The 22,046-nt window shown below is 37.6% G+C and overlaps 1 protein-coding gene across 1 annotated transcript in view; it reads left to right on the forward strand.

Moving 5' to 3' along the window:
• Positions 1-22,046, forward strand: part of Hsd17b12 (hydroxysteroid 17-beta dehydrogenase 12) — a 147,066-nt gene that overhangs the window by 12,169 nt on the left and 112,851 nt on the right. The gene's annotated exons all lie outside the window — the stretch shown is intronic.

Genomic DNA, 22,046 nt, shown 5'->3' on the forward strand with positions numbered 1-22,046 from the left:
ACATGAACAGTGCTAATGCAATAAACAACCTCCCCTAATCTTGCACATTCAATCTTATACTTTTGCTTTGGAACAGAGAGCCTGCTATTGCTTATCTGTTGTTGCAATCCTGCCATTGCCTGACGTGTGAAAGGAGGTGATAATGTGAAGAAAAAACAAAACCAAACCCACATGATGGACAACATTCACACATTGTGAATTAAGGGAGGCTGAATTTAAGAAATGTTGACATCTTAAATGATGACATCTTAATTTACAAAGTCCTTTCCAAGTGTTTTTTAAGGATGCCCACAGCAACCCTGTGAGGCAGGTTGAGGTTGGTTTTGTTATTTTCACGTAATATACCAGGATAGGGGGACATACAGTGAGGGGTTTAAGGGTTACACAGCTAATAAATGGCAAAAGAAATTGAATTTAGATTTTCTGACTTCAGGCTCCATGTTGTTTGCAATTTACTGCCAGAGTTCCTGAGTAAGGGTGATTTATTGCAATTTGGAATACTTGCACAAGAGCTCACAAGTTGGAGTGTTCCTCAAATGTTGCTTGAATGTGAAAGGTCTGTGTATGTCATGGCAATAGACCAAATACACTGGCCGTAAAGAATCAGTCAGGAGTACTTGTTAAAAATAGATTGTAGGATTTCACTACAGACCTGCTGAATCAAAATCTCCAAGAAAAGAATAGTTATTCTCAAGACATCATGCAATTTGAGAAACACTGTACTACGGTCAAGCTAATCCTAGAAGAAGGCAGGAGGTTATCCATGCAGATTTTTGAGCCAAGTATCTATTCTTGATTAATAATAGATACTTTTTGGTTAATGATAGTGTTAAAACTTATAATGATTTCTGTACTTAACATTTTCTCATAATTATTATAGTTAAATAGTAATTTTAAGATTAAAAAAAAAACACTTGGAACTTCAGTATATTCTTATGCAATGAGAGCAGTAGGTAGCAGGCCCAGTATTTCCTGGTCTTTATCAGTTGAGGACAAAGGACTCAGTAAGAATGGTTTTGGATAAATGCAAAATAATAGAAGATTTTGTTCCTTGTTTGTTTTGAACCCAGAGGTGCTTAACTCGAGCCATATACTCAGCCCCATGTTTTGTTTTGAGGCAGAGTCTCACCACATTGCTTAGGCTTTCCTAAGTTGTTTTAAACTTTCTATCCTCCTGCCTCTGCTTCCGCCTCCTGAGCTGCTGGGTAGAAGTTTTAATTTGCTTTTGGTTTAAGGAGGTCCATAGAAGCATAGCTGAGGGCTTTGTAAACTTAACCATAAAGAATTGTGATTTTTTTGGGCTGGGGTTTTGACTTGGTGGTAGAGTGTTTGTCTAACACGTGTGAGGCACTGGGTTTGAGCCTCAGCACCACATAGAAATAAATGAATAAAACAAAGGTATTGGGTCCACCTACAACTAAAACTTAAAAAGAATTTTTTTTTTTTTTTTTTTTTTTTAGTGGCTCTCTTAGTTTATTTTTATTACATTGAGACAAAAGAAAATTTTAAGTCTGTTTTCTTTCCTTATTAGTGCAATTTCAAAAATTATCTTTGTTGTGAAATTATTAATATAAGATACTTTTTGACAATGATTCTTTTTTTTTTAAAGAGAGAGAGAATTTTTTTTTTTAATATTTATTTTTTAGTTTTCGGCGGACACAACATCTTTGTTTGTATGTGGTGCTGAGGATCGAACCCGGGTCGCTCGCCTGGCGCTACTGCTTGAGCCACATCTCCAGCCCCTGACAGTGATTCTTAAGGAGACAGTAGACTGGAGAGACTAATCCAATCAATTTATTTATTTAGTTTTGAGTCCTACAAATGATGAGTTAAAAAGAAAAATTCCCTTAAATTCAGCCCAAAAATTTTATACTTTAATTGGCCATCTGGATGACCTTTGTAGTGATTAAGCAGTGGAGTTGGGTCATTGATTCAGCACAAACATATCCATTGTGTGCTGATTATGTGGCAGACCCAGTGAATATAATGTGAGTGAGAAATCCATGGCCTCTACCTCATTGTTGTAGCAGAGGACGCACATATTATATACTCAACTCCAAAAAATGTAAAAGGAGCCAGTTATATTGGCAATAACGTAGTTCAGGAGCTTACAGATGTTTTTTGGCAGGGGTGGGGGGGCATAACATTTAATCCAACGCATGGAAGAACAGTAGTAGAAAGAAGGGGATAATGTTCACAATGGTAATAAGATGATGTTTATTAAAAATCTTAACGTGGATCAGATCCTATTCTAACTAACTGAATTAAATCATTTAACCAATAAGGTAGGTCTTGCTAATATTCCCATTTTACCGAAAGAAAATGAAAACATAAACACGTTGAGCAATTTGATTAAAGCCCCAGGGCTCTTAAGTGGAGGAGCATCTGAGGTTTAAACAAGTCTGTCTCCTTGAATGTCCTCTCTTAGTCACTAATACACTAAACTGCATTGACAAATTAGACAGGGTTGGGTGAGGAGGGTTGGGCACAGAACAGTATTTCGGCAGAAAGAACACCTTGGGTGAAGACTTTGATGCAGGAGAAAACATTAAAGGAACTTGGAGACTGCTGCATCTGAAAGTTCTAGGAGAGTGGGAAGAGATAAGAGTAGAGAAATATAGAAAGGAGGCCAGACCCTAAAGGACCTGGAGGCCATGTAAGGGTTTTTTTGTCCTAAAGGACAGTAAAATCTTGGGTAGAATTTAAACAGCAGAATATCATGATTAAATGTATACTTTGGATGATTTAATTTGATATTTTGGAGAATGGGTGTAGAGGAAACATCCCTGGAGATGAGGAAATCACCAGGAAATTGGTGGAGGTAAACCAGCTATTGGTGGGGTATTGGCTTAGGTAAAGGGAAGAGGGGCAGGAACTGAAAGAGGGAGTCAGATGAGAGATAGGAGGTAGAGGTCATGGGTTCTTACTATAGATTTATGATTTTGGAGGTAAGGGAGATAGCAGAGTCCAGAAGGACTGGGAGGTGTTGGGGCTGTAGGCACTGACAAAATACAAAGAAAATGGGACAGGCTTTGGGTAAAAAAATGAGGTTAATTTCTGACAGTTTCTGTGTGTATGTCATGCATTCTTACTATAGATGAGCACCAAACTGAGCCAAATGTGTTCCAAAAGTTCCATGCCTCAGTCCTTTGTTTCAACCATCATTTATAATTGTCCTAAATTATATGCTGTAGTTTATAGTCTTTAGAAAAGTTTGGAGCCTCAACATGTAATATTTTAGGAAAGAGAGCATTATTTTTAAACACTCTTGAGTGTAGCACTCTATGCTGTAGTTTGGTGGTAAATTTACTATTTCCTTTTTTGGACAGGAAGTATAGTGGAATGTGCACTAGATTATCACAAGACTGGAGTCCTTGTCCCACTTATTAGTAAAGTTGTGGAATCTTTGATCAACCATTCTATTCTTTTCATCTGTCAGATTTGTCTAAAAATCCTCACCTTGTCTGTCTTCAGAGAAGAGTCTTTGGGAACAGTGTAGAAAGTACAAAGCATCATGCACATACAAGGTTTTGGCCTTTCCCCTCACTTCTCTTTTTAATTAGAAACCTAGAAATAGAATTGCCCCATGATTTGATAAAATTGTGTGAGGTTCAGATCACTTCAGATTTATTTTGGGATCAGCTGCAACTTTGTCGTGATCAACACCTGATTCTCTTTTTGATGTGATTATCTAATATATGTCAATTTTAGAATATAACTAAAACAGATTTTTTCCTATAACTTTGTTAATTTTAGAATATAATTGGGAACAGATTTTTTTTTTCCCTATAACTGTGTTTCTGAACCAAGTAATTTAACCACTGTGTTAAAGAAGTACCTTAAGCTTCAACTTCATTTTTAATTTTAGTTTTATTTATTTATTTGTAGTTTTAGATGGACAGTATGCATTTATTTTATTTGTTTCATTTTTATGTAGTGCTAAGGATTGAACCCAGTGTCTCATGCATGCTAGGCAAATGCTCTGCCACTGAGCTATAGCTCTGGCCCCCTTAATTTTATTTTTTTTGCAGTACTGGGGATTGAAGCCAGAGTATTAATACTCGGCAAGCACTCTACCACTGAGCCATACTCCAGCCCTCAACTTTATTTTTAACATATATAAAAGGTATGGAAATGGGCTAATATATAGTTATTGTTAGTACAGTGTCATTTTAACTACAGTATAATTGGAAGATTTTCATAGCTTGACATAACTGTTCCATTATGATATTAGAAGCATTAGAAGAGATGATTATAAGTTCCTGTCATTTCTCACTCAATTCCCCACTGTTCTCATTTCAGGCTAAAGAGCATTCATGTTCTTTCAAGATTTTATAATCTCATCTTTACTTAAGGTAGATTCTTACGGATTGTAACATTGATGACACACTAGGGCCTTTCAGGTATCTAAAGCAGAAGTATCACCTTTGATGTGAAGAAATATTTTTCAGAATGTACTTGTAGTTTTTTTTTTTTTTTTTTTTTTAAAGAAAATAGCAAAGATTAGGACTCCATTCATGTCCCCTAATAATATTTCCTTCAAAATATATTCTTTGAAAATTGTGAATTTTTTAAAATTTTACAGATTATATGTTAATATTTCTGTGAATGGAAACATTTGCTTTTCTCTTTTTGTGTCCCTATTGTAGTTTGGGTTCTCCCAGAAACATGTTGAGACAGGAATTAAAGTATACTCAGTTCATTTGGAAGACAATCCCAAGCAACACCTGTAGGGAGTGAGGCAGAGAGGGGAATTTGGCTAGCAAAGAGGGCATTGTTAACACTTGATCATCTCATTGCAGAATTCTGGAGCTAGTGCAGAACCCACATTTCTTACTTCACTGGACTTATCTCACTACAGGGGCCAGGAAGCTTGGATATTTAGACACCAGTGGCTGCTAGTCACCTGCAGGGCTGTGATTGTGGGGAGCATTCACTAGCATTTCTAGTCTACCAGCACTTGGAGGTTCCTAGCTTTAGCCAACTAAGAAAGTCCTTTGGGCAAAGAGATGCCTTTGGAATGTGCTCCATTGTATGGTAGGAGAGATAGGCAGACACCACCAGCTTAGCTGTAATAACCAATACTTAACATTTGGTTTTATTTTCTTTAAATAAAGCAACAAAATAGACTTGAGGAAAGGGCAGAGAAAAAGTTCATTCCGGGAGATAATGAAAGAAAGAACAGTACATTTGAGGCATATGTGTGATGTACATTATATTTTTTTGTTGTTAGTGGAAGTTTTGCCACCTCTGAGGATGGTTGATAGATTGGCCTACTTTAAACATTTTTAACATTTTCTATAAATACACATGACTACTAACCAAACACTAAATGGACTTTATAGGTATGTGTTTGTGTTAAAATATGGAGTAATCTCTTCCTCTTCATAATTTAATTCTGAACGAGTAGGTAGGAGATGATTTCCACTTGGTCAGTAGAGGATTAGTGCAAGACATGGGGAAGTTGTGGCAGATATTGTTGGGTTTCTTGTTAACAGAATCTCAAGTTTATATGGGTTCTGGATACTGGATAACCATATACTTCAGGAATATTGGCTCCTTTATCCCAGGGCCCAAATCTTGCTCATCTTGTGACACCTTTGTTCAAGCTCATCTTAGTGATCCTTTTTCCTTCCCTTTGGTCATGGTTGATTTAGGAATGGGCATATCACGGTTTCGGTCAATAAGATGTGAGAGGGCTTCTGAGAGAGCATTCCTGAGTCTAAAAGGGAGGCAGAGAAAGCAAGGTGTTATGTGAGGGTGTGATACTAGCAGACATCCTGGGGACCAAAGGGAACACACACTGGGGACAGAACTACTACTGAAGATTGAGGAGCAGAAAGGTGGAAAACACCTGGACTGTGGTGCCAGCACGGAGCTGATGATTTGCCCACCCTGGAGGTGTCTTACACTTCTTGTTAACTTTGAGATGACAAATTCTGTTTTTCTTAAATTTTAAATTTCTGTTGCTTGCAGCATCTTTAAGATTCAGTAGAAGAGGGGGAAAATTTTCTTGTTTTGAATGAAATTTATTATTGATTTAAAAGTTCTTTAGATTTGGTTGAACTTTGTTGTTCATTTGAGTACTGAAATGGATGAAGACTTTGGCATAGAATATGAAAGCAAGCCTCACTCGGGGCTGGGGATGTGGCTCAAGCGGTGGCTCAAGCGGTAGCGCGCTCGCCTGGCATGTGTGCGGCCCGGGTTCGATCCTCAGCACCACATACCAACAAAGATGTTGTGTCCGCCGAGAACTAAAAAATAAATATTAACCAAAAAAAAAAAAAAAAAAAAAAGAAAGCAAGCCTCACTAAATAATAAAATCTCATTTCTTTAAAAATAAGGAATAAAGTTTATCTTGAACAGCAGTAATATAAAGCCCAAGTAAAATGATTGTAGGGCAATAAGAAATTCATCCTCTCAGTCTCTGAAGATTGGTCATATACTATGGCTTGGGGTTCAAGGAACCTAAGCATCTGTGTATAGAGTTTCCCTTCTTGCTTTTTTTTTTTTGGTGTGTGGTGCTTGGGATCGAACCTAGGGCCTTGTGCATGTGAGGCAAGCACTCTACCAGCTGAGCTATATCCTGAGCCCTGAAGTATCCCTTCCAATCAGAGATTCAGCAACGTACTCAAACTTTGCCTTAGGAATGAAGGTGTGTGTGTGTTGCACATATTTTTCCTGCCTTATTATTTTATAGATGAAATATTCATTGGTTTTAAAGACAACTGTTCCTGTGTTTAAGATATAGTATTATTGCTGACTAGTATAGGAATCTGAAGCTCTCATGGATCTTGCATTTTATGGGGAAAAACAGACAATAAGCAAACAATTATTTGGTAAATCTGGTGACATGTACTAAGAATAAAAACAAAGCAAGTAAGGTGATCGAGAATAACGGGGACGGATGTATCCCTGCTATTTTGCATAGGGTGGTTAAGGCAGGTTTTCTCATTACAGTGACATTCGAGCTGAGATCTGAAAGAAATTTCTTCAGTCTTCTCCAACCATATCGGCCTCTTTTTCCCTTGTGCATCAGGAGCACAAACTCTGTGCTAATTTATCTCTTTGCCTTTCTAGGCTACTACTATCCTTGTAGATAACCGTGTTAAGTAAATGGGGAAAAGGTTTGAGAGCAATTAGTTGTGTTATCAGGTAAATGGAAGCCTTTCTTCTGGAACTGCAGAGTATGGATCTGGCTGAATTATGTGGAAGACCTTAGCTGGGTCTTTTGGATTTCTTTGGTGAATCACTTTAAAAATAACATGAATAATTTGTGTGGCCTTAGCATGTTCAAGGTTTTGGGTTTAATCCTCAGCGACACACAGACGTATTGCTTAGATGATCTTTTTATTTTTATTTATTTATTTATTTAAGTTGTAGGTGGACACAGTATCTTCATTTATTTTTATGTGGTGCTGAGAATCGAACCTAGTGTCTCGCACCGGCAAAGCAAGTGCTCTACCACTGAGCTACAGCCCCAGCCCCTAGAGACTTACTACCACAGAAAGTTATTTTGCTCCACTCATTACTTTATAAAAAATAACTTGAACTACTTGTAACAAAAAAACTAAGTTATCTTATATTGGGCTACTATAACAGAATACCTCAGACTGGATGGCTTAAACACCAGATTTATTTATGGCTTAAACTTCCCATGTTCTAGAGGCTGGGAAGTCCAGGATTAAGGCTCCTGATGTCTGGTGGGGTTTCCTGGTGTGCAGTTGGTTGCCTTCTCATTGTGTTTGCACTCTCCTGGTGAGGGCACTAATCCCATTCTTGAGGGCTCCTGCCTAATTTCCTCCCTAAAACTCCATCCTTAAATACCATCACTTTAGAAGTTTAGGCTTCAGTATAGGAAATTCAGGGAGATACATTCAGTTCATCAAGTAAATTGTAATTTTTTTTTCAGCGGACATAATAAAACATGATAACCTGGGTCAAATCCATGGAGAGTTGTCCTATTGCATTACTTTTAACACAAATAAAAGCTTAGAAAGCTTACTATTGGTAAGTTGAAACATAATGGCAATTTTATTGTAAAGCAACTTAAAATATAATAAAAGGCTATTGTTTAAGCTTCTTTGAAAACTACATTATTAACATTATTTAGAAGTACGATATTTATGTGTCTCTTTACTAATGATTTTCTTTACATATTGAAAATATTTTACAGTATGTTCTTAGGATTGATTGGGTTTATAAAGAGGCAGCTCTGAATGAATTCCCAAATATTGTCCTCTATTGGCATAACTCTAAAATGATTCTTCCAAACAGTAAAACTAAACCTTACTTTTGTTGAGTGTATGATTTATACCTTTGCTGTCGAGCTGGGTGGTTTAGCACCACATTCTTCTAGAGCTGCTGTAACAGGACAGTGGTACTGGAGTACTGTTGTAAGATTTTCTATTCGCATGTACTGTTTTATTTTACTTAGTTTTTGTGGTACCAGGGGTGGAACCAAGGACCTTGCATATGCCAGGCAAGTGCTGTCACTGAGCTACATTCCCAGCTCTGTTTGCATGTACTCTTGTAGGTTACTGTGTGCCTGAAGTGGGTCATTTCCACCACTGGATTTTTATCTTTCTTTGCCTTCCACCTCATCTTTTATTTATACTTTGTAGATAGTGGTATTTGGAGCATAATTGTCTTAGCCAGTTAACTATCATCTTTATTAATGACTTTCAAGGAGAACAGAGATAAATGTTATTCCTAAACATTACTGCAATGTCTTTCTCAATAGTAACCTTAGCCTTCTTTTTTACCCATACTTTTTCTAGAACCGCAGAACAGTACAAATTAGATTTCATCAAATTTTCTTTTTAGCTAACTGTGCCCTCCAGTGGAGAAAACACAGGGCAGTGAAGTAGTTCAGGTAATAAGCAGCAGCAAGGAGAGGATGTAGCACAGCCAGGTAAGAGCCAAGCTGCATAACTGTTTTCTACATAAAAGAAAGAGGATCTTTTTACCCCTCATATACAAAGATATAGTGCATAAATTCTCCTGAGGTTTTTTTTTTAATATTTATTTTTTTAGGTGTAGATGGACACAACACATTGCCTTTATTTTTATGTGGTGCTGAGGATCGAACCCGTTCCCGCCCATGCTAGGGGAGTGCTCTACTGCTGAGCCACAATCCCAGCCCCCTGAGTTTATTTATGATCCAAAGGTGTACTTATTAGCGGTGCTTTTACCTAATGCCTTTGATGCAGTGTTTTGTGGCCTTTTGTCCCTTCCTTTGGGACACATTCAGTTTATGAAACATTTGGCAAATCTAATAGAATTTGAGAGTGGCGAGAAATTGGAATTTCCCCTTATACCAAACTCAAGTGATAACTCTATAATTGTTAAAATTTTGGGGGGCTGGGGATGTGGCTCAAGCGGTAACGTGCTTCCCTGGCATGCGTGGGGCACTGGGTTCGATCCCCAGCACCACATAAAAATAAAATGAAGATGTTGTGTCCACCGAAAACTGAAAAATAAATATTAAAAAATTCTCTCTCTCTCTTTTTTAAAAAAATTCTTTTTTGAAGAGACCAAAGAGAACCCCAAGTTAATTAAGCAGATATGAACAAGAAACATTTTGCCATTACTCTGTATACATTCAAGCATTCAGGAAGTAGGGAATTAGCTACTACTCCCTGCTTTATTTCATAGAAAGGGTTGCTATTTCATGCTGTGACATGGCCTACACATAGTCTCTTGGGTGAACACTGGGCTTCATCTGTGTGAATGGTGACCAACAGATGGGCCATGTGCAGCTCTGAATTGGGGAATGGAGCCAGGGTCAAGAGACACAGAGTTCTGCAGTGGAATGCTGTGCACATGAGCCCACAGGCACTGCTGTGTCTCTGTCCCTTTGTGGGGGACATTGGCTCACTCAGTGAAGGCTGAAAGTGTTTGAGGAGGATTGTATGATATCACAGATTTCAGTTACATAAAAATTCTTTACTTATATTTTTATTTTAAATAATAAGTTTCTGTGTTTTAAAATCTGGTTCATTCTGAACTATGCTAACTGACTCTAGAGGGTGCTGATGAGTACCAGACTTTCTAAAATTTTATAATGAAGATGATTTTTATTCAAGTGAATTTTCCTTTGGTTTTTATTTAGTATATGGAAATAAACATTTTATATTTATACATATGTATAATATATAAATAAAATATATGTAGAATATGGAAATAAACATATTTTGCTTTCTCAAGAGGATCCAGAGAAAACATACTTAGTTTTTTTTTTTTTTTTTGTGAAAATTGGGTAAGTAGTTTTGCCTGCTGTACTTTGAAATTCTTTAAAAATTCCACTGAATTTGTGGGATTCCTGCAAACCTTTGAGTTTTGCTTGGAAAACTTAATACTTTAAAAGAAAAGAACCTATGTTACTTATATAATATATAAACCTTAGTACTTAATCAGTTTGTCATCTTTAACTTTGCAGAGATAAATCTTTACAAAAAAGCTGTTCAGAAAGTTTACTCTTAAATTAGATTTTATAAAATTAATATTTATCTATTGGAGTCCCAGTAACATGTGTTTCATATATTTTAGCATATAGAATACTTCAAAACTATAGTGTAATATATTAATTTGAAGAAAATATTCAAACTTTTAAATTAGGAGGGCTTTTAGACAATGGCTTCCTGAAATACCAAAGGTGATCATGTTGAAAATGTACATTAATAAAAAGGTCTTTGGGGATTGTAGGGGGTGGGGCATGCTCTGCTGTTAAGGGAGGCAGTTATAGTGAGAAAGTTTGCTAAACAAAATGAACTGTCCTTAATTGGAATGTTAGTCATTTCAAAGAATGAATTTTAATGCAAGCTTGCATTCTATAAGCTATGAAAAAATGATGTATTTCTAGAAAATATCCCTCTGTTTATTTCTTCTGAAATATCACAGTGTTTTCATTACTACAGGCAGAGAGCCATTTTAGGCTTCTCAGTAATTTGATATGAAAACTGTGTTTAATTCATTTAAGACAGTGCTGTCCGATAGAACTTTTTGCAATGATGCAAACATTCTATATATGTGCTTTACAGTTTGGTCAACAGCTATTGCCACTTGAAGTGTGGCTAGTGGGATTGAGGAACTGAATTATTAGTTTCATTCTATTTGAATTTAAAATTAAACTAATAGCCACAAATGTCTAGTGGCTACCATGTTAGTGTGGATTTAAGTCCCTCTGCTAGGTAGTAGACGTTTCAGGGACAGGATGACAACTCTGGTGGTGCCTATGCATACCCCTTCAGTCCTGTGACTTGGATAATCCTGCCTATGTACTAGAACATGTGAACACTTTGTTTCCAAATAATCACATTGGTGTGGAAAACAGAGGAATCATGTCTTGGAAACTAAGTTGGTAAGTCTGTTTAGGTCTAGAAGCCTGGGACTTTTTAAAAACCCACAAATTAAATTGTGCTTGCCCTTTGGATGTGTTTCAGACTCTGATGGTTTTCTTTTGTGCTTCTGAGTTAAAATATAGATGGTCATGATACGACAAGTGACTGCAAAATGAATGTCCCATGAAAACAAAAGTAACAAGAAATCAGAGCTTCCATGTACCTGCATGGGAACTTGATTTGAACAGAGCATTTAATTTTTCTAGGAAGTTGTAATTCTGTCCTCCCCCAATTTCAAAGGATCAGCCCATTTTGCTAATGAGGGAACCCTGCTTTAATCAGATTTTAAAGCTTTTATTCCACAAACATTTGCTGATTGCTTAAAATTATGTGTAGGTTTCTGCATTGGGAATGGAAGAATGGTTCCTTCCCTGATGGAACTAACTATCGAGTACAGACAATTAAGCAAGGAAACAAGAACTTAGAATATGGAATACTCAATAGTCTGCTTCATGTCTGCATAAGATGTGTGGGAAAACATCTGGTATGACTGTGAGACCTAACAGAGTGAGGAGTTCCCCAGTGAAGAAAGCAGGGAAGGACACTCCAGAAGAGGACCCAAAGGTGTTACTGTTCTAGATCAGAGAATAAATTTGGTATATAGAAGATACCTGAACATTTTGTGGAACCAAATTTACTAGTGTTCTTATATCATCTTGACCTTGTTTTTCTTTTAGCTCAGTCTGAAGAAAGGCTGAGCTAAAAATAGGCCCTGATACAGTGATAAAGCATCCAAGTAACAATTTCAAGGAGAAAGTTAAAACCAGATTTAGTTATTTGGCAAACACTAACTTACAGTATTGATGTACTAATTAGAAATTGTTTTATTTATTAAAGCAAATTGGTGGAGGCCCATCCTCATTTTCCTATTGAGAATATAAATTCCACAAGAGCTTTAATCCGCTCGTGTTTTCCCAGACCCCAGAACTATACCTGGCACACATTAACAGCTCAGTAAGTATTTGGTAAATGAGGGAATTAATTCTAGATTATTATCCTAAAAGTCACTTTGAAGGACTAAAAATATTAAAAGTGTATTTTTTTAAATTCAAGAATTCAGACATTTCCATTATTCAGATTGGCCTTTCCCCAGCATCTCAGTTACCTATTGCTGTGTAATGAGTGATCCTGATACACAGTGCTTAAAAAAGCAACCAACCATCATGATTTTGTGGATCAGGAATTTGGGCAGATCTCAGTGGAGACGGCTTTTCTCTATTCTACATAGTACTGGCCGGGGCAGCTCCACTGGAGCTATCAGATTGAAGATTGCTTCGTGTCCATGTCTGGGACCTTGACATGTTAACTGGTGCACCTCCATTCTCCTCCATATGGCTTCTCCTCATTCACTAGATTAGGCTGAGCTCCCGCCTGGCACTGAGATTGTTTCAAGAAGTTGAAAACAAAAGTTGTGAGGTATCTTAAGGCTCTGATTCTGGAAGCTGTATGCTCACTGTTGTGAGCTCTCTCTCTCTCTCTCTCTCTATCTATAAGTGATATGGATTTTATATATATATATATATATATATATATAAAATATTCTGTTGGTCAGAGCAGATCACAGGACCAACCCAGGTTTAAGTGGAAGGAAAAGATCCCATTTTTTGATACGAGAAGGGCAAATTGCATAGCAATTTGTAGTAGTATAGTAGCCGTCTTTGAAAATGGTCTAGTATAGTCTGTCCTCTGAGCATAACAGTTCACATCTCCACATGCAAAATATGCTTATTGCTTCCCTAGAAGTCTTATCTGATTATGGCATCAACTTGGAGTCCAGTATCATTTTTGTGTGTGTGTGTGTGTGTAAGTGTGTGTGGTACTAGGGATTGAACCTAGGACCTCATGCATTTTAAGAAAGCACTCTACCACTGAGCTACATCCCCAAACCTTTTTTTTTTTTTTTTTTGAGGCAGGTCTTGCTAAATTTCCCAGGCTGGCCTTGAACTTGTGATCCTGCTGCTTCAGCCTCCTGAATCACTGGGATTACAACCATGTGTGGAGTCCAGAACTTATCATGTAACTCAAGTCCATATGCACATGAGATTTATAAGGCACAGCTGCCCTGATATTGCTTCTTAGGATCTAGAGATCTGTGATAATCAAATTACCTACTCCTACCGCTCCATTCTCCCCATCCAATATACAGTGGTGAGACAGGGACAAGGAAACTGCAATAGACATTGCTACCCAAAAGAACAGGAAGAATATAGTTATCACTGGTCCACAGCAATTTTGAAATCCATTGGATACATATCACTAGTTCTCTTACTCCATCCATATATCAAGAATGTACCTTGAGGCCAGGCGTGGTAGCACACCTGTAATTCCAGCGGCTCTGGAAGCCGAGACAGGAGGATCACGAGTTCAAAGCCACCCTCAGCGATGGCAAGGTGCTAAGCAACTCACTGAGACTCTGTCTATAAATAAAATACAGAATAGGGCTGGGGATGTGGCTCAGTGGCTGAGTGCCCCTGAGTTCAATTCCTGCTCCCCACCCCACAAAAAAAAAAAAGAAAATAAATAATGTACCTTGATTAGTGCCCAGTTCTTCTCCTTGGGAGTTCTCTTTATATGTTGTTTTCAGAGGCTGCTAGCTCTACCCTTCGGACTCTTGGTTTTCTCCTCTGGTGCTACTTTTCTTTTCCAAAAGAATGGTTTCTGTTTGTGGCTGAGTAGCCTTTTTAACCTCCTTCCTACCTGTGTGAAGTTAAGTACCCACAAAGACTTTCCTATTTTTTAAAATTACTTTGAATTATTTAAAATCATTTAGTCCAAGCTGGTGGTACTTTTAGTACTACATTTTATTTAAAACTTCTGAGTTTTCTATAAATTTTATTGGGAACTAATTCCATTTCCCTAAAGCCACATCCATAATTTTTTTTCCAGTATAGAGCTCTCTTTACTTTGGATCTGTTAGACTATTGAAAGACAGGCCTTTAAGATTCGTAGAAGTTCCTTTGTATAGATGAGTAGGTTCTACTAGGCAATACATTAAATCTTTTCAAGGTTTCAACAAAAGACCTATGGACAAACCCTCACTAAGATATTTACTAGGAGGAAATTTCTTAGCTTGAGAATCTTTTTGCCATTTGGAGAAGACTATTATCAGCCTTTTATCCTTCCTCTGAATTCTGCTATAAAGTTAAACAGGTCAGTCCTTCATGTATTTCTCTCATTTTATGAAGTTAAAAGAAGCCAATTGGCACTTTAGATCTTCTACTTGGAGATATCTTTAGCCAGTTCTACAAGTTAGGTAAATATTCTCTTATGTAATTATTACATTAGGTAGTATTAGGTAAATATTATTGCAAGTAATATCGTCTTTCTAAACATTCTGCCATTATATAACATATGAATTGCCCTCTCTCCTGCTATAATAGAAATTTTCTCTTCTGGCTTTTGCTGACAATGAACTTGCTACTTTTCCATCTTCTTCTGGGCACTGTGTCTCAAAATCCAATGTTGCATGTTTTAGGTGGTAGTTTTCAACACCTCATTTTCAGGTATTGGTTTCTGTGTCAATTCTGTGTTGCTAAGAAACAAACCACTCCAAAATGTAATTGCTTAACAGTCACTTCATTATATTTCTGTGTATCAAGAATTTGGGCAGGGCTCTTAAGGATGTCTCTCTTCTGTACATATAAGGTCAGCTAAGATGGCTTTGCTGGGGCAGGAGGATTCAAGATATGACTTTACTTGTCTGGAGTCTGTGGCTGCTAATGGAAGATTGACAGGGGCCAGAGTATCTGAGGACCTTTCTTATGAGTCTCAAATCTCTTCCACATATCTCTCTCTGATTCAGTAGTCTTGGCTGGAATTCCTTACATGACTGCAAGCCCTCCTAAGGCCTGAGAAGACACAAAAGCAAGTTGGTCAAAGCAGGTCACATATCCAAGGGATAGAGAATAGATTCCATCTTTTGACGGGAGGAGTGGCAAATGCACATTGCAAAAGGCATGTGGAATGAAAGGGATTGTTATGGTCATCTTTGGAATAATCTTTTGCACTAAATAAGTATACATTTAGGGAATTTACTATAGGCAAGAAGATAATAAATGGTGACTTATGTATATCAGGCTTACAGATATGGTCTATTTGGCTTATACAGATTTTTTTGTATTTTTAAAAACAATGCTTTCAATGTTAAATAATGGGAAGATTAAATCCATAAGGTTGTTTATTTGACCTCTCTTGAAAAGTAGTAAGCATTACCATATTAGCTGGAAATGGCTTTCTTTATTCATTTTCATTTCCTGTCTTCTACAGATATTTGAGTTTGCATTCTTTGTTGCTATAGGTGATTAGTTTATGCATTAACTTTTTAAACGGATATAGTGATGAGTGAGCTTATATTCAAGCAGGGAAAGATGGACAGTAATCAACTAGATTAATAAATAACATAATCAAATGGCAATGGAATAAAGCAAGAATCTGAGGTAGGATGTCAGGGAGGCCTCTGGGAAGACATGATATCAAGTGATGAGAAGTAGTCAGTCACGTGAAGCTCTAGGGTCAGAGTGTTCAGGTGGAAGGAAAAGCAAGTAAAAAGACCCACAGATGGGGCAGGACTTGGTGTGTTTTAAGAAAGGCAAGGCTTTCAACTAGAATATGAATAGGTGGAGAATATGAGGGGGGAAATGATAGTAAAAGTTAAGGTAAGTGATGGGACGTCAAGAAGGGTAGTGATGGGATGTTATTTACTTTATTACAAGGATAACTGCCCTGCTGTGAACAGACTAGTGCCCAAGGGTGGATACAGGATGGGCATTATGGAGCCTTGCAGTCATCAGGGGGTCATGGATGATGGTTCCTGGAACTAGGGTGTAGTGTTTAGGTCATGAGAAGTAGTTGTATAAGGTATGTATTTGGGAGCTACAGTAGACAGGTCTTGTGGATGAATTGAATATGGGATAGAGAGGAATCAAAGCTATCCTGGAGGCTTTATTTTTTATACTTTTAGTTGTAGATGGCACAATATCCCCCCCCCCTTTTTTTTTTTAATTTATGTGGTGCTGAGGATTGAATCCAGTGCCTCACACATGCTAGGCAAATGCTCCCCACTGGGCTACAACCCCAACCCCAATCCTGGAGGCTCTTGGCGAGAGCAATTGAATAGGTTGTCTTATAGGGAGTTGACACAGAGGAACAAGGTGTATATGGGAAGTAAGAGTTTTATCTTGACCATTAAGTTTGTGAAACCCACTACAAAAATAAGATTGATGATATAAAAACTTCTAACAAGGAAATTGTTTTTATCTTATGACTTTAAATATTTCACCACTTATAAAATTTAGCCATTATTTAGAGTGAGGCACTAGCTGCAATGGTGGAAGTGTGTGGCTGTATATTGGAGGATATATTTATATTATAATGTATAGCTGTCTGCTACAAAATGAGTAGCACAAATGAACACCATCAGAAATTAGAAAGGGTTTGTTGAACTAATGTGACAACTTTGTTGGGCCCTGAAATGGGCTGTTTCTTTTTTCTATTTATTCCAGTTGAGGTGGTCATACAGGATCAAGTGTAATTTTTTATTCACGTTTTATTGCTTTGGAGAGTTAATTTACTTTTACTATTAAAAATGGTGGTATGTGGGCATGATCCCAGCTCCTTGGGAGGCTGAGCATGGAGGTGGTTGGGGGCCCCCCAGCATGGAGGTTCACTTGAGCGCATGAGTTCAAGAACAGCCTGGGAAATATAACAAGTCCAGCCTGTCTTGAATAGCAATCACAATGTTCTATGATAGCATTCCAAATGTTTGTAACTCTTACAGTTGCAAATCACCAGTTAGCTCAAGCCAGAATTGTACCTATATAAAACAGGATTGAGTAAGGTGAATAGATTTGATGAGTTAAAATGCTAAAACGCTGCTTATGAAAGACAGTTAATTCATATTTGCATTTTAGCTAGCAGTTTTTTTATTAAGTTTGGGTACAAATGAGATTGTGTGTGTGTGTGTGTGTGTGTCTATTTTTGCTCCATCTCCAAAGTTATTTGGAGATAGCATTTGACTAGATCTGCCTTTCGAGTCAGCACGGCTTAGGAATAAGTTGTGATTTTATTTTTAATTCTTATTTTAATACATTATCTTATTGGTGATAATACCACTCCATTTTATTATAAGGGGCTTGGGAGGCAGTAATCTCTTATAAAAAGTAAGTTAATGGTTTATTGCTCTCACCATTTACTTTAGCTTTTTTAGGAAAAAGTCATTTAAACTTGAATTAATTATATGTTACATAGGTAACAGAACTGATTTAAAACCATGTAAAATGTCTTATCTTGCTAACAAAACATTCAGTTTTTCCTTCTTTGTGAACCCTTGAGTTGAAATGCACTTGTGAGTGAGGGTGTTTGTATTCTAGTGCTGTAGCTGAACCAGACAGGTCTGCAGCGCTGTGGTTTATTTTTAGACCTGGGTTGCCATTTTTATCCTGCAAAAATATTCATCAGTATCTCACTGACAGACCATCAGTTTTATAAATGTGTCACATAGACCAGATTTTGTTCTTTGTCTCATTTTCCCTCCAACACCTCTGTTCCCTTTGATTTGTTCATACAACTGTTTGGTGGAAAAGAATTTTCTTTTTAAATTTCAATTCATGCATTAGATACTTCAGTTCACAGATTTGCAGCATCACACAGTTCATTCATCTCTCTGCAGCTGCTTACGTATCTCTGCTTATTGTCTAATCCTGGAAGCTGTTGTAGATCACTGAGCTGAAGGCAGAGAAAAGAGAAATGCATACCTGGGAGGCACTCTTTCATGGATCCATTTGGATTTTGACTGCCTTCACCTAATATGTTGTCTTATGAATGAATACGTGTTTGTGTTTATTTGTCTCAGACAACAAGGGATTGACCTTATTTTGCATGGAAAATAGCTACCTAAAGAGCCTAGGGGTTACCATATATGGCAGAAAGCCTGCTGGCTTGGGTTGAAAATAAATTCATTGTTACAAATAGTCAGCTTTTCATTGCTGTGACCAAAATATCTGACAAAAGGAGGAAAAGTTTATTGGGCTCATGGTTTCAGAGGTCTCAGTCCACAGATGGCCAGCTCCATTTCTCTGGGTCTAAGGTGAGGCAGCACGCCATGGTGGAAGGTGGCGGTGGAGGAGCACTGCTCCACTCATCACAGGAGGCAGAGAGTAAGGGGGGAAGCGGCCATAGGGACAGTGAACCCTTCCAGGGTGTGTTCCCAGTAACCCACCTCCTCGTGCCCACTTGCCTACATTTACCACTCAGTTCATTTAAATAGGATGGACTAACTAGGTTACAGTGCTCATAATCTAATCATTTCACCCCAGGAAATTCCTACACAACACAGGAGCCTTTGGGGGCACACCTCATATCAAACCATAGGCTGTTGCCTCTAAATACAGGAAACTGTTTTGTCCCACTTGGGCTGCTATATAACAAGATGCTATAGACTTGGTGGCTAATTAATACAGAAATTTATTTCTCACAGTTCTAAAGGCTGTAAAGTATAGGACCAAAGTGTTGGCAGATTCTCTGTGTGGAAATGACCTGCTTCCTTGTTCACAGGTGCTACCTTCTCACTGTGTCCTCACATGAGCAGTCTCTGGTCTCTGAAAGAGCACTAATTCTGTTCATGAAAGCTCTGTACTCATGAACTTCTCACTTTCCAGAGGCCCCATCTGCTAATACCATCCCCTTGTAGGTGAGAATTTTAACATGCATTTTTGATTTCAGGTGGTTGTGACAAATATAACAGTAGGAAAGTCCCTGTAATCAAGAGAAAGAAAGGGGCATATACTTTTAAAAATGATAAATTAATTTTTAACATTTATATTTATCTCATTTTTATAAAAGCTCAGACTGTCCAAAGCCGTCATTTTTAATGTTTTTTTTTTTTTTTTTTTTTAGCTGTAGTTGGACACAATATCTTTATTTTATTTATTTATTTTTATGTGGTGCTGAGGTTCGAACCCAGGGCCTTATACATGCTAGGCGAGTGCTGTACCGCTGAGCCACAATCCCAAACCCATTTAAAGCAGTCATTTAAATAGGATTGGTGTTTAACTTGTCTATTTGTGTAACAGATATTAACAGAATAGCTGCTTATGGGCCTAATAACATTAATTGCTTTGGATTTTGTGTCTTGGAAAACGGGATTCTTGATGTGTAGATGTTATTGTTATTTTACAGAGAAGAGACTTACACATGGATGTTTCACATACATGGCAGTATAGCATCCCAGGTCAGGCTATAGGAACTGGAGCCAGAACTTTGCATTTACAATTTGTGTTAGTCATTTCCTAGCTGTGTTATGTACCATGGCAAGTTGTTTAACTCTTCTGAGTTCCAGCTTCTTCATGTATAATATTGGTGGGTACCTCTCAAGTTATTGTAAAGGTTAAAAAGATGATGTTTACTTAGCAATGTGCTAAAAGTGCCAAGCATCATGGCTAGATCATAGCACATAATAAATTCTAGTTAATTTATGATAAAAGTGATATTGATGACAGGGATAATAACAAATATTCTGTGAGCATTCTGTACTGCTTGATCACTACCATCAGAAATGTTTTTAGCTGTAAGTACAGAACACCTGATTATGGTGGTTTGAACAGATGAGGATTTATTTATTCAATAAAGAAGTCTGGGGTAGGCCAGGATGAGTATTAATCGTTCAACAATATTAATTGATAACGTGCCAGGTACTATTTTAGGCGCAGGTGATTCATCCATTAATAAAATGCAGCTCTGCCTATCCTCATTAGCCTTACATTCTGTCTAGGGAGAAAGGAGGAAAGGAGCAACATAAAAATGTAAGTCATTGCTGTTAGAAGGTGGGCCTCCTGGAAAGCTTTGTGCAGGAGGGCCCATTGAAGTTAGGCTTAAGGAAATGAGAGTTTAAGTACACGGAGGATAGGCAAGAGAAAGGCTTAACAGACGATAGGATGTGAGAAAGAACAGAAGTGCCATTTCCAAGGGGGCTTTTGTAGATGGTGCCACATTAGTCATCAAGTGGTCAGGAGCCATGAATAAAAGATTTTTGTAAGGTTTCTAAATTTAAAAATGTTTGCATGCTATTATTTTCACTTTATTTATTCATTTTTTTGGTACCAGGGATTGAACTCAGGGGCACTCAACCGCTGAGCCACATCCCCAGCCCTCTTTTGAATTTTATTTAGAGACAGAGCCTCACTGAGTTGCTTAGCAATTTTGCTGAGGCTGGCTTTGAACTCATGGTCCTCCTGCCTCAGCCTACCAAGCTGCTGGGATTACAGGTGTGTGCCACCATGCCCTACTATTTTCACTTTCTAAACAATTAGAAGCTTAACAATGATTCTAATATATAGTGCTTATTTATCAAAACTTGTTGATGATAAAACATAGTAGCTGACACACTTATATAATGTTAATTATGTGTCAGGAACTGTTCTAAGGATTTGATATGTGTATCCTAATCTTTTAAGTACTACCACCATTCCTATTTTACAGGTGAGTGAATTTAGTCAGTTAAATAAATTGGGCCAGTGTTTTCTGGAAGGCCAGAAAGAAGCAACTGGAGAGAGGGCATCCCATTCCATGTTCCAGAGGGATGAGGAGAGAAAGTAATGCTAGTATACTAGGTTGACTCCCTAAAGTCCCCTAAAGTCTGAGCAAAGCAAGAAAGGAGGCTTGAGGGCATGAGTTGGGCCTGAGCTATCTCATATAAGCACAGTTCCCCCTGATTTCTATAGCTCTGATCAAGTTTTGCCATTAGATGTTACTGGGTCCAGGGCTCTGTCATAGTTCAGAGACTGTTTCCTATGCTGATCACCAAGCATATTCCTACTCAGCATGTACAATTAGGATCCTTTGCTCATGCAGTGTCTTGTTGTTTGTTTCTCTGCTTGGTCATCTCATGAAAGAGGAATTTCCTATTTTCAACACTGGTCCTCAGATGGACTGCATTCCCCAGATGAAGCATGCTCACAGAATATCTGGATAGCTCCTATAGAACAAATGTTATGACACATCCAGTCTACTAAGATTTGTCTACTAAGATTTCCGTCTGGGTTCTTGTACACATTCTGTCCCAAATTAGAAACTGCCAGTCTGTCAGAATACAGGTGGTGTCTACCTCCTAAAACCTAGTGTAAGAAAATATAAATCTATGAAAATAGCTGAAGTGTGCATGGGGATATTTCCATTCCAAAAAGATTTGTGAGGCTTCCATTAAATTAATGGGGGAAATTTGCTTTGCATATGGATTCAAAGAACATATTTTATTTACACAGTATATAAATGTGAGACCACAGTTGTTACATAAAGGGTAGGCTTACTTAAATATTAAATACGCTTTATATTAAAGATTAGTCATGATACAATGTCATGTTCATTCTCAGTGAAGGGGGCAATTGTATAGTCAGATATGATAGGAAGGCCAGGGACCTGTTGTAATAGACCAGGAGGCCTGCTGAAGCTGAGTGTGGCCTTGTTAGACTGAGTAGTCCTTGTGAGGAGTAAGTAGAGTCCATCAGAAAACATTTAATGTAAAATATCACAGCATTTTGTATTCTCAGTAGAAACTATTCTTATATGGTATCAGCTAACTTGTTGAAAGTGGCTTTGTTATATTTCAATAAAACCTGAGTTTAGAACGCTCCACAGAAGACCCAGTTTAAA

The sequence above is a fragment of the Marmota monax genome, unplaced genomic scaffold (assembly GCF_021218885.2).
Source record: "Marmota monax isolate L192 unplaced genomic scaffold, Marmota_monax_Labrador192_F-V1.1 WCK01_AAM20220418_F8-fsc00047, whole genome shotgun sequence".
Lineage (NCBI taxonomy): Eukaryota > Metazoa > Chordata > Mammalia > Rodentia > Sciuridae > Marmota > Marmota monax.